This window comes from Stegodyphus dumicola, chromosome 1 (assembly GCF_044657685.1).
Source record: "Stegodyphus dumicola isolate Sdum_Otavi_A_Nest chromosome 1, ASM4465768v1".
In the NCBI taxonomy this organism is placed as follows: domain Eukaryota; kingdom Metazoa; phylum Arthropoda; class Arachnida; order Araneae; family Eresidae; genus Stegodyphus; species Stegodyphus dumicola.
In genome coordinates, this window is record NC_140768.1 from 228,842,915 (window position 1) to 228,860,021 (window position 17,107).

Genomic DNA, 17,107 nt, shown 5'->3' on the forward strand with positions numbered 1-17,107 from the left:
ACATCATCATTCAACATTCCAGGGCACTTTGGTCGGATGATTTCACGTAACCTTGTCAAAGCGGCGCAATAACAATCGGCATTAACGGCACGATAAATTTCCAGATACTCGCTTAGCTTAAATAATTACGATTCGCATCTCGAAGCGAGACCACTTCTCTAATCGTGTTGTTATTTCAATAGCTGTGTGACACGTCTGCGCACTTACTCTATCTATCCGCACAACCGCTAGACAACTAGTGCCATTCTGTGTACATTAAGAAAAAAATATTCCCTGCTGAATAATTGTATTTCAAATGCTGATGCTTGTAGCATTTCTACGCTGAAAATTTTTTATTTAATTAAAAGTTTGCTAATATTTTGCTATGTAATTATGGGATGCTATTTTTCTTAATTTAATGTTTAAATTGATTAATTAAAGGTCTATATGTTATGTGTATTACATTAAAAACAATCTTGTTAAATGAAATGAGAATGAATCCTTCACGTTGCTATCCGCAGGATGTATTGTGTAAGGTTTTTATATTATCAAAAGCGCCATCTTGTTAAATGGAATTAGAATGAATCCGTTACATGGCTATCTGAAGAAGATATTACATAAGGTTTTAAATTATCCCTTTTATATCTTGATTGTAACATTTCTACATAATACTTGGAATGTGTATATTATACTCTTTAATTATGTTTGTGTTATTTTATATTTAAAATATGTATTAATCTAGCTTAAGCTTTCAAAGTTGAGACTAGCAAACGTAAAATTTAATAAATACCGATAAAAATATTAATTTTTAATCTAAGGAGTATATTTGCGTATAAAGATAGTGACATAGTTAACAAACTCAATGATTTCAAAGCGGGCAATATCAACACTACATGAAATGAAATATTTTTATCTCCAGCTCTCGGGACTGTCTATTGGAAATTCCAAAGACATGCTGTTTTTAAATATTTTGTAATTTTGCTGTTGAATCGAATTTGATGTGGCGCAATTGCGAAGAGCGGAATATTTAATAAATAAAGTAAACGCACAAAACGCTAGTAATAAAAAGACAAAAAAACTTTTACAAAGCCATCTTAGTATGAAAACTGAACATTAGTATATGAACTGCGAAAACACTGGGGGGGGGGAAAGAAAAATATGTGCCAACACTTAATGCGGTATCGGAAATTCTAAACATAATCTGTTATGTTGCTTTTAAAAGTTTTGTAATTTTACTGTTGAAATGTATATGGCGTAGGTGCGAAGAAAAGGATGCGTAATAATAAAGCTAAAAAGACACACACACACACACGCACACACAAAATAAAATAAATAAATAAATAAAGGCTAGCAGGAGCGAGTGTAACAGCAGACTTGTAGATTGCGAACTCAGCTAGCTTTCAGATAATTTTTTTTTAAAAAGGTTTTAAAGCAGAAATATTATAAATTATATTATCCCATTTATAAATGTAAATCCTGGCTGTCATTTCAAACTAAGCTTCCTTTTAAAATCTCAGTAGTGTATTTTGATTTCTTTTTCCGAGCAGAGGAAACAAATGGTTTCTGTTTTTCCTTTCAGTTTGAAAGCGCTTTACATTTTCTACTCAGCAATACATAGTTTTCCATATGGTTCCTATAAATGTAATAAAGGTCATTTAAACATATCTGTTTTTTCCTACTACAGGTTGTCCTGTAATTACCAGATCGCAGACTGATTTAATATACACTCATATTGTCCATTACATAAATAGATTATATGCAAATGAGATTTAAGACATCTTTTGCCAGTTTCTTTTTTAAACTACACCATAAAACTACTGACAAAAACGTTACATTTAATGCATGATTTATGTTAAAAGTCTTGCGTGTAGGACTCGTATTTTTGAACTGTTTCTAACCTCTCGGGCACAATAATTTTCCTTAGTAGTGCTTCATCTTTAAGTAACAAGTCCATATCTTTATTGTATAGATACTACTTCAAACCGAAATTTTGCTGCCACTTTTTTTTTTGAAACGCCATCTAATAAACCAACCTCCTCCACTACATAAACTCTAGCTACATCCGTACATACTTATCTAAATGGGAAGTTTTATCACATTTTGTGAAGCAGCTCCGGAGCTCCTTAATCCCTCTAAGGCCCCGAGTTTCATTTTAACAGCCTTCCTTTACAAGCAACTACCCTTTGTTTATTCGATATGTCTTGAGGTTGGGGGTTTGTTTGTTTGTTTTTTCCCTGGCCAGCGGGGTTATTCTGGGGTATATTTTATGGTACCCCAGAGGGTGTCATTTTGCGCAAGTATAAATAGCATTTTTTTCCCATTCTTTACCCTGTGATGGAATGTTGTAGTGGGTTTAGCGGAGCCGGGTTTTGAATTTACAGCGGATTCGTTTTTAACGTGGAGGAAAATTGTATTGGTGTTTTAGATTATAGGGAGTAATAGATGATGCCGATGGGGCATGAACATGCCGTGATTAAAAAGAGAAAATGCTCGTAAAATGGAATCGCTCTTCAAAACATGAGCATTTGGGATAGTACATCCTCGAAGAGCGATTTGTTATATGAATTACTTTAAACGTCCGCAAACAAACTTGGTGGTTGATTCAAATTCGTGATTCCTGAAGCCGAGGCAATCACTTTGCCAATAATATTTGGGAATAAAATTCTCATTCAGTTAACAAAAGTTTAAGGTTATGATCGTACAAATATGCTTAGTAATTTTTTCAACAAAATTTTTAGGCCAATATTTAATTTAACAAAATTTTATAAATACTATTGTATAAATTTGATAAAATTTTATAAATTTAATAAATACTATTGTATAAATTTGATAAAATTTTATAAATTTAATAAATTTGATAAATATTTTGGTTCAAGAACTATTTAATGTTTGAACTATTGACTGATAACCATGGACTAGTTTGTCTATATCTGTTGTGTCTACGTCGTATCGAGAATTTTATCCCATTTGTATCTAGTTACTAAATGAATTAATTTCGCAGAATTCGAGCAAACATAATGTGTTTGAAGTTATGAGTCGCACGTACATTTCTATCCTATTTAATTGAAGTTTAAAATTTTATTGATATTATCAATAGAATAACGGAAGATTATGTTCCTTTCATGTCTTGATGCAGTAAAGTAATTACAAGTCATATTAAGAATGCATTAAGATATATGATTTAAGAGCTTTAAAATAATTAATGTTTTCATGTGCATGAGATCACAAGAAAGTTATGAAATATTAATTGCAGCTCTTCAAAGATAGACGAATTTCAGAGATTCAGAGTGATAGGATGTATGATGGCTTTAGAGAGATTTTAATGGTATTTATTACGCTTGAAAACTTTTAAGAAGGGTTAAAAAGAGCAGCGGAGCATTATGAAACTTCTCTTAAACGCATCGGATAGGGAGGAAAATACGATTACCCTTATGTAGTTTCTCTTATATATATGAATTACTGAATCATCGAATATTTTGACTGTATAGGATTCCATCCATTACTTAGCACACCATAGGCCGAGCGGTAAGGTCGCTGAACACTGGTAGTTCAGTCCGATGTTCGAATCCCGCAAACGGGCTGGCTGCATGAATATTTTCGTGGTTTTCCCTGTGTGTAACATGTATACGAGGTAGTTTCCCTTAGAAAGTCCTCAACAAAGGCAACCCTTTCCTTAGGCAGATAGCTCTCGAGACTTTGCCGTAATCTCAATAAACCAATCATCCATTATTTAAAAATATTTTCATACAACTTCATAGTAAATTATGTTGAAATGATCCAAAAACATTTTTAAATGAGTATTTATGTCAACCTTATTTGGAATGAAGACTTAATTGATTCGTTCATTTCACGCATCTTTTATATAAAATAGAGTAATGACCCAAAATAAATAAGAATAAAAAGGAGAAGATATGATTCAGAATGGGGTTGTAAAGAAGTAGTAAAAGAAGACTTGCTTTTTACATTTAAAAAACAATAATAGTGATAACAGCAAAGCAGATTTATTTACAAAATACGAGCATTGAGACTGTTCTTTTAAACTGTGAAAGGGTCGCAGAGTTTTTGCTTCGAACAAGACCAGCAAGAAAGATCTCAACACCTGCCACGATAAAAAAGCGGCTATCTTTATTTTTTCCTATTGCTGACAAAATTTAGAGATTCAATTTTAAAAAGTCATACATTATTTCCTTCAAAATGTTTAATTTTTTGTTTTAATTTACTACATTTCTGGATTTAAAATTATTGCCTTTAGCCATACTTAAAAAATCAAATTTAATCATAAAAACTATTATTTGTCTAAAGGGTTGAACAAAAAGTGCTCTATAAAGAGCAAACTACTTCAGATTATTATCGAATCCTTCAGTCAAGCCATGTAATCCAAGTCTTACTATCGAGTAGAAAATATCCAAGATGATTTACTAGCTTCAGATGATTTCTTGGTTAACATCTCAATGGAACTCAGATCTTTAATAAAATATTTAGCTTTAAAGGATACGCGTTTGAGAATGCTTTAGCTGCATTAATTCACAGCGGTAGGTGACACACAAAGGAGCATTATTGCTGCAGTTTTTCAGAGTCAAACCTGATTAAAAAAGTAATTGTTAAGCTTCTTTCCTTTGTTATACTTCTAGATTGCATTGTTTATTTGACTTCCTGATATATTTACATTTACAGTTTGGAGCTTATCCTTCATTTTATTTCTCCTTTCCGTTTTATTTCCAGTCATCTTTGAAGTTTGGACTCGAGCAATCTGTTTAGTGCTGTGATATGAGGCTAGTACTCTTTTAGAGCCGTCCGACTGGTATAGTGGTTAGCATCGCTGATTGCCGTGCCGAAGGGCCCGGGTTCGAATCTCGGAGAAGGCATAGGTGTTTGTAAATGTATAATGTCCTTGCGGCATGGGACACTCTAAATAATCGGCGAACCGAAAGTCCTCTCGAGAGGTTGGTGGTAGGGAAAGACGAGTGGGAAATTGTCGAACAGGTCCCCCCCCGGGGTGCTCTCTATCAAAATTGGGGCAGAAGTGAGCTAACTCGCCGTGTCACCTGTTAGGTGCTTAAGGCTCTTGCCAACGACAGACGTAATCTTGAGCTCCTTGCCACAAGGATTTTCGTTGGCTTGGGCTGACTATATGTCATACAGGGAAGAATTAGTCAACACTAATAACAACAACTATTTCAGAAATTTTTTCCTTGTAGGATTAACAAAGGAGACGAAATTTGGAATCGCATAACTTGGCAATCCTCTTACCTGTTCTGCCAAAATTATTTATGCAACTATTTCACTTAATCAGAGTCTCTTTAGCCTCACCAGTTTGAAAGACCGAACGAATTTTTATTTCTTTGAAAATCGAAGCAACTCTTTACCCCGTAGAAATGTAACATGAGAAAAGATTGTTAAGCAATATTTGTACAACGGCAGGATACACTTCCAAAATTTAACTTTAATTTTAATTTTTAGCCCAAAAGAGCTATTAGTCTCGAAATGGCATTTTGCGTCGAATCCCTTTTCAAATTTTTGTCACCAAAATTATCGCCATGCATTATATTTAAAGAAATTTAATAATGAAGAATTTCCATGAATGTATGCATATTTCTTGTATTGTAAATAAACAACGGTACATAGAACAGTCAAATTTTGAATAACGTAGTTCTCCACCCGAACATGGGCACCTTAAAACCCAGTTTGAATTTTTTTATTATCTGTTTCATATTTTATAAAACTGTAACGAATTTTTGGTTAACTAACTTAGCGATTTCAAAGTGAACAGAGGCAATACTGTACGGAATAAAATATTTTTATCTCCAGCGCGCAAGACTGTCTATCTGAAATTCTAAAGATAGGCTGTTTTTAAATAGTTTGTGATTTTGCTGTTGAATCGAATTTTATGTGGCGTAAGCTCCGAGAAAGTGATGTTTAATAAATAAAGTTAACACACAAAACGTTAATGATAAAAAGACAAAAAAAGTTGTGTAAAGCTATCTTAGTAATAAAACTGAACAGTGATACGATGAAGTGAGAAAAGACGTAAAAAAAATTGAAAAATGTATGCCAATACTTAAGGCTGCATCGGGAATTCGAAACGTGTGCTGCTATGCTACTTTTAAAATTTGTATCATTTTGTTGTTGAATTGTACGTGGCCTTGGTGCAAAGAAAATGATGCTTAATAATAAAGTTAAAAAGATAAAAAAAAAAGAGTTAGTAGTAGTAGCAGCAATCTGGTAGAATGGAGGCTCAGCGAGAGCATAAAAAACCTTAACAAAACCTTTTGGGCGACTGTTAAAATTTGAAAGCTTTCAGATTTTAGTTATTTGTTTATTTATTTATTTTTGGGGATCGCCACAGGGAGTGTTTCTCTGAAGTTCTGACTCAAACAATTTGGCCTTGTGATATGAGGTTCGGTACTATTTCTGAAATTTTTCACTCGTAGATGAAATACAAAATCAGATCCTTTGTTGCCTTTTCTTAATCAATTAATTATGCGTTCCTTTCGCAAAGTTACTTTATTTGAAAAATAAATATTGATATTCAGATCTTTTTTTAAAAGTAATAATTTTTCAGTATGATGTTGTATTTAATCATTGCGTACTAAAATAAGTGTATAGCAATAGTTGAATGACAATAAAATAACCGAAAGAAATATAATAAAAAATAGAACACCGAAGTTAATTATAAAAAATCAAGGAAAAAATCTTTAGTTTTTTTCTCTGTCTTCATTACAATTTTTTTCTTCAATAGAAGGAAAATATGGAGAACTTAAAATATTTTCTTAATATTTTATAACTGCTAGTGAAAAGAACATATGAAGTATAAAGTTGCGAGTTGCGGGTGCATATGAAGTATAAATTATTTTAGATGCAAGCACTTATGTATTTACGCAAAAGGAAATTATTAAAATTGCAAGTAAATAAATCATTTAACTTTCTTCAATCATATCATGATAAAAACATTTAAGCATTTGGTCACTTCATGGACTTTACAAAAAAAATAAAAAAGGTCTTAATAAACACAGTTATTGAAATCATCATTTTTATTACTGCTTGTTATTTTATGTGCATTATTATTAATTTTGTATCCTTTAATCGTTTCTCCATTACACACTTTTATAACAATTGCAATAATTTTTATAACTGATTCATAATACATAACTTATATAACAGTTCTAATATGAAGAATCTTTATTTCTAACTGAAAATTCATTTATTTTTTCCATTAGGTGCAAAAGATGACGAGATGAACTATAATTGAGCATATTTTGCTCAGTTAGAATTTTAGACATTTAGAAGTGTTACATTTTAATTTAATAATTCCTTTGAGTAATAAAATGAAATTTTTTCGAGCAAAAAGAATTAAATTTCAACAGCAGTTGAAAAGAATATCTTATTCTCCGTTTCCTTAACACTACTGAAATGAGACAAACTTTATTTTCAATATTATACAAGTGTAGGCACAGCCGTCTTTTAAAAGACCGAAGTGATGATTGATGCAATTCGCTGAATACTCCGTTTCATGTTCTTCCAACTCTTTAAAAACGGAGAAAAGTTTGACGAGTTTGTTGCGAGCATTTTCCATGCTTTTCAAAACACGCCATTTAGTGTTCGCACCGGTAGCAGTAAAATCTATAAAATGTGACAGAAAACCTGTTCCGTTCTTAGGGCATAAACATCCCTGACACTTTAAGATTCTTAACTTGTGATGTGCATAAACTGTCAGCCTCTTTGACCAAATTCCATAGCCAGTACATGCACAAAAGTAAATCTACGGTGAAAAGTTCTGAAAGAAGCCGAATATACATATAGCCCTTGGCTATTTTCTTGGAATAAATAGACTTCCAAAATTTTTACAACACGTCTTTTGAGAAGTCCATGAAAGTCAGCATGTCAACTGCAATTGCTATTTGCAAATATTCCTTTTCGAAGCTTATCTGCCTAAAACTCAACATAGGCCGATTTTTAAGGGAGAAATCCAATATGGCGTTCAAACATTTTTGGACATGTTTTAACGGTGTGTCTGTGGTAGAAGACAACGACGCGGTCGTGTTCATGCTGGAAAATATTACGTGTCTCTTTTGTTATGTTTTCTCCGTCATACATAGAACTTTAGAACTTTAGACAAAATCAGAATATTTGAAGAGCCCATTTTCAAGGCATCAGTAACTGTGAATTGCTTTTCGGCAAAACCTTCAAAAAAAGGTTAAAAATTCTCAGACAGTAACATGCAAGTAAAGTTTTTCTTTAAAACTTCCTCGCTGTTTTTCAGCGGAATAAAGGCAGCAAGAAAATGAAAAGCAACTTACTTCATGAATAATACCAATGATTTTTCATGAATAATACCAATGATTTTTCATGAATAATACCAATGATTTTCATTTCTGCACGAAACTACACTCCGATAGGGCATAACACTGAATAGAATATTGCTGTAATTATAACGCAACAATATGATAACTTTAGATTGTTGAGCACCTAGCTAATTATTTCATATGTGATGGTATGCGTCACGTTTGAATAAAGATTTTTGATAATAAAGTCTTTTTGGTAACAAAGGCGTTTTTTTAATCTAACATCTGTGGTATTAAAGATTTGACAAATGCCGCCCAGACCTAAAGTGGCAAGTGATCTGATTACCGTACCGAAAGGCTCGAGTTCAAATCTCGGAGAAGGCATGGATGTGAGTTGTCTGTTCTTTCATAGGAGGTAACGGTGATCGCTTATTACGTGCCTCCATAATAAAATAACCACAACTTCTGGCCTTAGCAGTGGTCAAAGGCTAAAATGGCTAATGCCGCCATTTAAAAGAAAAAGAATTGGCAAATGCGGCTAGTTTGTTTATTTATTCTTTAATTATCTTCTGCACTAGCAATCCGAAGTGGTTTATATTCATGAGATTAATTTGAACGTCCATTTAAAAGAAGACTAGCAATTGATAAGGCGTAATTTATCTGATCCTCTTTCCCTTTTGCAATCTAATATTACCCACTTAAGTGTAGAAAATTGTGTTTAGCTTAATTCTACGATAAGGTATTTATGAAAATCTTGAAATTTGTACCATGAGAAACAAATCCAAAAGAACACGGAAAATATGGTGAACTTTTATGAATTTTATGCTATTTATTATTACTATTACTGTAATCCTCTCTATCAGATGATTGCTTCTGAAAGTGAGTAATATTTCTGAAAATAATAATTAATATCGGTAATGATAATCACGTCTGTAAGACTACCTCAACCGCTAAAAAGCCTACAACTGTCTGAACCTTGTGAGATCACCTAAGAGAGAATTCGCTGTAGCTTATTAAAGAGAAAAGGCAGGAATATATATGCGGTATATTAACAGATTAAGTAATTGTACCATAAACGTGCTTAGGAAAGGCCATTTCATAAGGGACTTAAAAAAGTGTTTGTCTTAACTGTGAGTATTACAAATGATTAAAGCTAGAAATTAATTACATAGCTTAATTATATCTACCAGGAAGAGAAATTCGAGTAAAGCCAATATTTAAAATAGTTTCAATTGCTCTTTAACTGAAGTTTTTATCAAATATTGAGAATTTTAAAAACAAAGGTGTTTTCATATCTTTATGAAATCTATTAGTAAGCTGTTCGTTTTAGTTTAATTGCAGACACTATTTTCTTTAAGAATTATGCTACACTTTAACATAATGTTAAAGGCTAACATAAAAAGAAAATATTTGAACGTGTTTGGTTGCAAAGATTTCCTTCATTTTATATTTATTTCCAAAATCAAACTCCTACCTTTTTCCCTTTTCCATTAGGGACATCATATTTTTTCAGAAACATAAGCTTAGTGTGCAATAACATATAAAGATATGCGAAAAGCTTTCGATATTTATTTTTCGTAAAAAGGATCAAAATTTTAATAGAAATGCATTTTTTTTTTTTTTTTTTTTACTTCTTATGTGCTTCGCCCTTAGACACTACACGGAAAGGGAGAGATGCTGCGTGGAGGTCGTTTTGAAGAAAAACTGGCTCTTATCCACGTTACACATGGGGAAAACCACGCTAATGTAGCCAGCCCGTTCTCCGGGGCTCGAACCTCTGACCGAAATACCTGTATTCAGCGGCTTTTACCGATCGGCCACCGGTGGACCCCATTGAATGTTGTGTATATATATTTTCGTGTTTTGATCTTCTCAAAGACTCGCAAATATCAACATCAAAGCGATTGCAATCTAGAGGTCTTGTTGCCCTGCTTTATCGTTGAAAGTATTTTATCGTAAATAACTTTCAGACATTAAAATACGAGAGTGTAAATATTTTTAATGTGTGATCTTTATGGCTTGTCGCGGCGTTGATATCAGTACACAGCTTGGTTAAATTCTCGGATGCAGTGAAGTAAGTAACCACTGCTCTAATCTATAACCATTATATAACGGTTAATTTTTTCTATCAGGCATTATTAAATGTTGCTTGAGCTCGAAGCATATGGTGGACATGAATGGTGACTTGAGTACTTTTTCTGAGAAAATTTTTACATAAATTTAGTCTTTAAATCTATTTGGTAATCTTAGAGAAACTTTTGTTCGGATAAATTTTGAGGAATATTAACTAGGTAGAATAAACTAAGGTCAGTAGATGAAAAAGTTAGGCTCTTTCCAACTTTGACGTCACTTACTTAGGAAGTTACTTGAAGTGGAAGAAACGAGAACATAAATGGAGTGCCAAAGAAGTTGATTTTGAGTAGATTAGGGGTCAATGATGTCATACAAGAGCATACCTTGTAGTATACTAAACTTGGGATGAAATACGGCACTAATTACAATCTGTTCACAGACCAGAACATGAATTTATTTCGTTTACAGGGCATTTGTAAAACCCCGAGAACTTCAATTTAGGATTATATTTATTTTAAAATTTATTTAAATAAATATTTCAATTAATATAAGATTTTCAGAAATCAGCTACTCTCAAAATTACTATAATCTATTGCATTATTGAAATGTAGCTTTTTAGCAGTTAAATGACAAACTGTTAAGCGGTATTCAAGCTTTGAATAGAGTATTATTTCTTTAAAATAAGCGAAGTGTGCGGAAGATGAAGATTTCCATCATATTTCTGAGTTCTGAGCCTGAATACTGCCATTACATTAGAAGAAATTTATCCCCTTCTTTACGAAAAAGAGGAAAATTCAAAAAAAAGGGGGGAAAGCATCTCCAGAAATAGCTGGAAAAATTTAAGCGCTCCTCTTCCGAACTGTCGCCGTATACTTGAGTTAAATTATCGCACTTCTCTCTCACCCAAAAATGGGTGAATTTTTTTTTTTTTTTTTACGCCATTAAGTATGCGCATAAAAAAGGGGGTGGGTGGAAAAGCGAACGAAGGAGAACAGCGAAAGGAGAATATCCGGCCAAGATTAAAGCAAAAAACCCCGAAATGAAAGAAGGAAGAAAAACTGGAAAAATCCGCTGACTGGCTGAATCTCCCCCGTCAATCCCGTAAAGCATCTTATTACTATGCAGAAAATCCACCCCGCACACATTCAAAAAATCCCTACGGTAGGGAGAAAAAAGGGGCGGATACGTCTCACCCTAACCCTTTGCACCGCAGCCAATACTGAGCACTGAAGTCTCCCAACAGAATTCGAGTGCGGTAAAAATTACGCGCAACGCAGATTACGCGGGGTGAGAGAGAGGAAAGGGTTCGTCCAAACGACTTTCATTCCACCCAATCAGAAGCCTCAGATCCCGAACCCCTTTCTCCTACCCCTATCGGCATAAAATATGGAAGGGTTGGTTGCCGATCATTAAGGTGAGTAGCTGCCGCACTGATACCTCACATTTTGCTGGGGGGCGAGAAGGTGATAAGAAAGGGGTATTTAAGCCATTAGCTGAGGGTTGAGTTTTCTCCCTCTAAACGTAGGTACTTCATATCCCATAGCGGGAAATGTTCTAATAAGAATGTCCGAGGACACCATCTGGACCATCTGAATTAAACCTTCTTAACTATCGAAAACTCTGATAAGCCGTCTCATAAAATGCATAACTATGAAACATATGCTTTAAACATATTTCGAAATACAAAATGTATAGTCGCATTTGCAAATAACTATCTTATTAGCTTCCATGTACAGAAAACTAACACATGCGTTATTGTGTTTTAATAAATATTATGCACCATTATCAAAATGCTATATAATAATTGGACATTGAACTGGAGTTGTATTACTTCTTCAGGGGCGATGTTGCTAAAAAAAAAGAAACCAAATAATATCAAACACGTAAAAGAATATTTCTAAAAAATTATATGTAAAGAAGTTTCATACTGAAGAAATGGTATATTTTTCTACTGGCATGAAATATATAAGGGTAAAACAAAAGATCAGGTACTATCTAATGATTCAATTTAATTTCTTATCAATTAATCATTATCATGAGAAAATGATATTATCGACCAATTGTTCGAAAGTGGTATCTAGTGGTCAAAGTTAAAAAGTTTATTTTTATTTATTGATGAAAATTTTTTAAATAGTTCCGGGAAAACTAAAGGAGCCCAATTTTAAAATGTTAAAAATAAAAAATACAATGATCAATGAAAGTTCAATAAAACTTCAAGTACAAGTAAATTAAATTTTAATTTTATTTACTTAAAATTAAAAAACTGAAATCGGTTGTACCAATATGCACAGAAATTATCAAAAAGTGTCTTGCAAATTGGAGTTTCATCAAAAAAAATTTCAAAGTGTCCGAAATCAGAAATTGCTTTTTTATCAATACACATTTTCTAATTGCTTTTCGAAAAAGCAAAAATCTGTAATATTTATTCCATTCATTTCCTTTACGTTTGGTTTGGTTTATTTGATATTGGCAAAATACTCAAAAGCTACCTGCCTAAGGGAAAGGGGCCATCAGGGAGGACTTTCTAAAGGAAACTGGTTCACATAGACGTTACTCACGGAAATAACCACGAAAGCGCTTATGCAGCCAACCCGCTGACCGGGATTCGAGCCCTAGACTGAATTACTAATCTACTTTACCACTTTGGCTCTGTAGGTCCAGTATATATTTTCAGCATTAAATGTTTTAGCTACTTTTGTAGATAATAAATAGTATATACTGTAGATAATAAGTAGCTATAGATAATAAATAGCTTAATACATAGCTTTAGTAATGTGATAATTCTAAACGTTTAATTATTTTCTAGCATTTATAAAGATAGCAGCAAACTGAATTGTCTCAAATTGCCTGATCCTGAAGCAAATGGAGAGAAGAGGTAAGAACATCCTAGTTATATCTGATATTTCTTTTCTTTCTACAGACCAGGGAAAAAATCGACTATCTATTCGACTTCTATTCAACACAGCTGGTTTTTTACATCGAATTTCCTAGACCGAACTATTTTCAGGTATTTTTCCAGTGACTATTTTCGGTTATTTTGCGTATAGACAGTTGACTTTTGAGATTGCTTGTGAACATTCTTAAATATACATTAATAGCGATTGATTTTATTTTCAATCTTATCCAACTGTTTTTTTAATCTGTAATCACTACATTCGTTACCAAAAGGGGAGGGGGGGAAGAAAGAGTAAGTAAAAGATTTTCAATTATTTTGAATTTCGTTCTAGAAGTTATTTTATATTTTAAAAGATAATTAAAATATGTATCATCACATTACATTAAAATATTAAAATAATTCACATATTTTATTATTATTATTTACTAAAGTTTTGAGAACTTTTCTGTTAGCTTAACTATTAAATTAAATAAGGAATTAAAGGCAGTAATATATTTAATTTTCTGTTCTTACGAGGATGAAATTTGCATGCATTTTTAAAAACATACATCCCATTTTTGATATTTTATAAGTTGCTGTAAATTAATTGAAGTTGCACAAATAAAATTAATAAATATTTGCTAAGTAAAAGTTCTAATTATAACATTAAACTTTGACTTTTTCCTTCGTATAAGACTTTGAAAGTTTTAAAAGCTAACCTATTTTTTAATTCCAGAAAATATAAAATTCTTTCATTATAGTTTAACAAATTTTTCTTAGAATATACTTAAAAAAACATGATTAATATGCTATAAGTTATTTTCAGTATTTGTAAAATTTACTTGCTTATTTTGTTACAGCTATGTGATAAACTATTTATTTAATAACCGCCAAAATAGTTTCTATCATTTTAAGGAAAAAAAGTTTCTTTGTATTGATGGGGAATAACATAGGTGGGCACAACCCAAACATTTTGTAAGAAGTTTTATCAATTTAGCCTGGCGATTTTTTCGCTAAAATGTGGGAAACATTAACTTCATCGCAATTTTAACTTTTCTCTAATGCATTTTTGTTGTACGCAATATATTTGTATGTAATACCATATGAATGCATAATCTTCGCAATCAAATGTCTGCAGAGATTGACAAGAAAAGGTGTGCTTGTGAAAACTTGCATCTTAGGTTAGTTCAAGACAATGAGAATAATAAGGGAAACACGTTTTTAAGTTTAATAAATTCGTCGCTATGAATATATTCTCTTGAGCTTTTGCTGACACATTAGGGGGCTTAAGTCGTCTCAGTCCTAATGCAGAAAGACAGAGGTCATGTCAAGGACTTATGACTATAAGAACAGCGGTCTTTAATTTAAATGAAAATCAATTTTTACTCAAGTACGTATAAAGAATTTAGAGCATAGATATCAAATGAAATTTGACTTCTGAAGGTTAAGGTGCCCCAAGAGACTGTATTGGGAAGGCTATACGAGAGACTTGCGAAATAATATTCTGTTTAAATATCTAAAGTGCAATAGCTTTTGAATTATTACTTCCACGTAAGGTTAATGCAGAATTGTTATTTAAGAATTATTACTTAGATTGTTAATAAATCCAGATAATCAACTTTCATTTTCAAGTCCACAGATGCATAAAAGTCACAGATGTCTACAGATGCATAAAAAAAAAAAGTCAAAAGTGGTCCAGATTTCTGCTAAGTTTTATATAAATACCTGCTTTTATATAAATACCATAAACCTTATGATAAAAGACAGATTAGGAGAAATAAGTTTGACCTACAGCGTGGGGCTAATTAAAGTCAAATAGGGTATGACGGATATGGATAGACGCATCTTACCTTAGAAGATAACCAAGATGGCGGACTTCAATAAAGACAAAGAGCTCGCAGAAAGAAGATGGTGAGAGTGGATTCAAGATTATGGTGATGAAGCGTACCAACCGTGGCATATGCAAAAAAGAAATGCCCCTCAGAATGAAAAGGGAAGGCAGGGCAGAGAAAAAGAGTGAGAGAAAGAAAGAGAGGAGGCAGGAAAAGATTGAAAGAAGGGCCACGAGGAATAGCCGGGTAGCCATCGGCCATTACTACTGCTCCGTCGCGTGGTCAAATTTACATGGCGGGCATAAAAGAAAAAAGAAAATATTTCCAATCGATATAATCGATTTTTTGTGCCTTATTTTTCCACTTCCTTTTCCACCTTGGCAACAGGGCCAGCTGAGAAAGCTCTCAGCTCTCTCCAAAATGCGAGGGGGAATCGACTGCCCAACGAAGGTGGGGGGTCGGTGTTGGTCACGTGATGTTGGACGACTGATGACCTGGGAGGGATGGAGAAGAAAACGAAGGGGGGTAAGCAGGGTAGGATCGGATCTATCAGGGACATAGCTGCATCTTCTCCATATAACCAACACTTTTTCCTCCGCGCCCTGAATGAAATGATGAAAAGGTAAAAATAAAAACGCTTCAATCACGATTCTTAATAAACCCCAGAGTTTCTCTTTTTTTTTTTTTTTTTTTTTTTTTTTTTTTTTTTTGATTGATGGACTTTATTTGGATGAATAAAATGGACGCCTTCTTCGTGTCAGTGCGTAATCTAACTGATATCTTATTTTGTGGGAATGTGGGAATACAAAAAGTGCAAGTTGGGAACATTTTTCCCTCACCTCCTTGCGTAAGAGGTGCTCGGATTCAGAGCGTGCTGTATACATGCTAAGTATCATCTTTGCAACTAAGATTTATAATTTTCTGTAGCTTAATACACAAATGTTTTCTCAAAATATATATGCATTGAAAGAAGCAAATGTATGAGGAGACACTAAGTAAAGGCAAAGGTTAGTTGCATCCAGATGTACCTAAAAAAAACTGCACTTGCAAGAAAGTATTATGCTTGATACATCTTCTTCTGATAATAGCCATTTCATAGCTAGAATTGAAGTCGCAAGTCTTTTCAGTTAAATATGAAACTAATTGCGCCTATTTTTACAAATATTTAAAAGTTCCTACTCGAAATGGAAAATAGAAAGCAGCTTCTTTAGAACTTCAGCCAGTCAATTAAAGTTCTGGCATTCTGCAAAAACGCACAGTCACCAAAAAGGTGAATAATATAGTCACCAGCAAAACATGAACAGTGTTACATTTTCATATCACATTTCATTTAAATTTGGAATTTTATTAAGAAACCTATAAAAATATTAACTTAATTTAAAGCGAAAACTGGCCCATTGATGGTCTACAGAATAAAGAGCTAGAATATTTAGCTAATGAGCAGAATACTTAATCAATAAGTAGCCGTGTTTCAAATTGAGCCGAGCAGCGGCGGAGCGATAAAAATCGCTGAATATTCGTATTTCCTATATGGATACGAATCCAGGCAAACGGGGCTGGCTGCATAGTCGTTTTCTATATGTGTATCGTATATACGAGCTATTTTCCTTTAGAAAATCATAGACGAAGGCACTCCTTGGATGATTTAAGTTAAAGGTAAATAAGCTTATAAACAAATTAAGGCGGTCCAAAATTAAAACAAATTATCTGGATATTTTCAGCTCAGATTTTAACTTAAAGTGTAAGAGAAAAATTATTCTTATCTAAGCTTTTTTGAGCAAAATGTTTACATATTGCTTTTATGAAAGCAGTATTTTTCTATTTGATAAAGTGTTATTACAACAGTTAAAAATATATAAAGGGGACATGTATAGAAATATGGAATGTTGAGGCAATTTACATAAGCAGAGAAAATTCAAAGAATTATCTTAGAACAAATCCTCTTTTAGCTTAGGTTAAAATGATACGTCGAATAAAGATTAATTTAGAAGTCAAGCAACAAAAAATTCATTTGCAATTTGGGTGCTGAAGATAATGATTTGGTAAAAACATCATCGAAACTAAGC

At 32.9% G+C, this 17,107-nt stretch overlaps 2 long non-coding RNA genes across 3 annotated transcripts in view; one reads left to right on the plus strand and one right to left on the minus strand.

Moving 5' to 3' along the window:
• The window catches only part of LOC146999492 (uncharacterized), a 251,924-nt gene extending 236,741 nt beyond the window's left edge, over positions 1 to 15,183 (minus strand). For both annotated transcript variants that reach the window (XR_015039778.1, XR_015039777.1), the window contains exon 1: positions 15,060 to 15,183. This is a non-coding gene — a long non-coding RNA (uncharacterized LOC146999492). The remainder of the gene's footprint in view (positions 1 to 15,059) is intronic.
• LOC146999493 (uncharacterized) overlaps positions 1 to 17,107 on the plus strand; it is a 29,282-nt gene that overhangs the window by 9,993 nt on the left and 2,182 nt on the right. Inside the window, exon 2 of the long non-coding RNA XR_015039781.1 lies at positions 13,141 to 13,209. This is a non-coding gene — a long non-coding RNA (uncharacterized LOC146999493). The remainder of the gene's footprint in view (positions 1 to 13,140; positions 13,210 to 17,107) is intronic.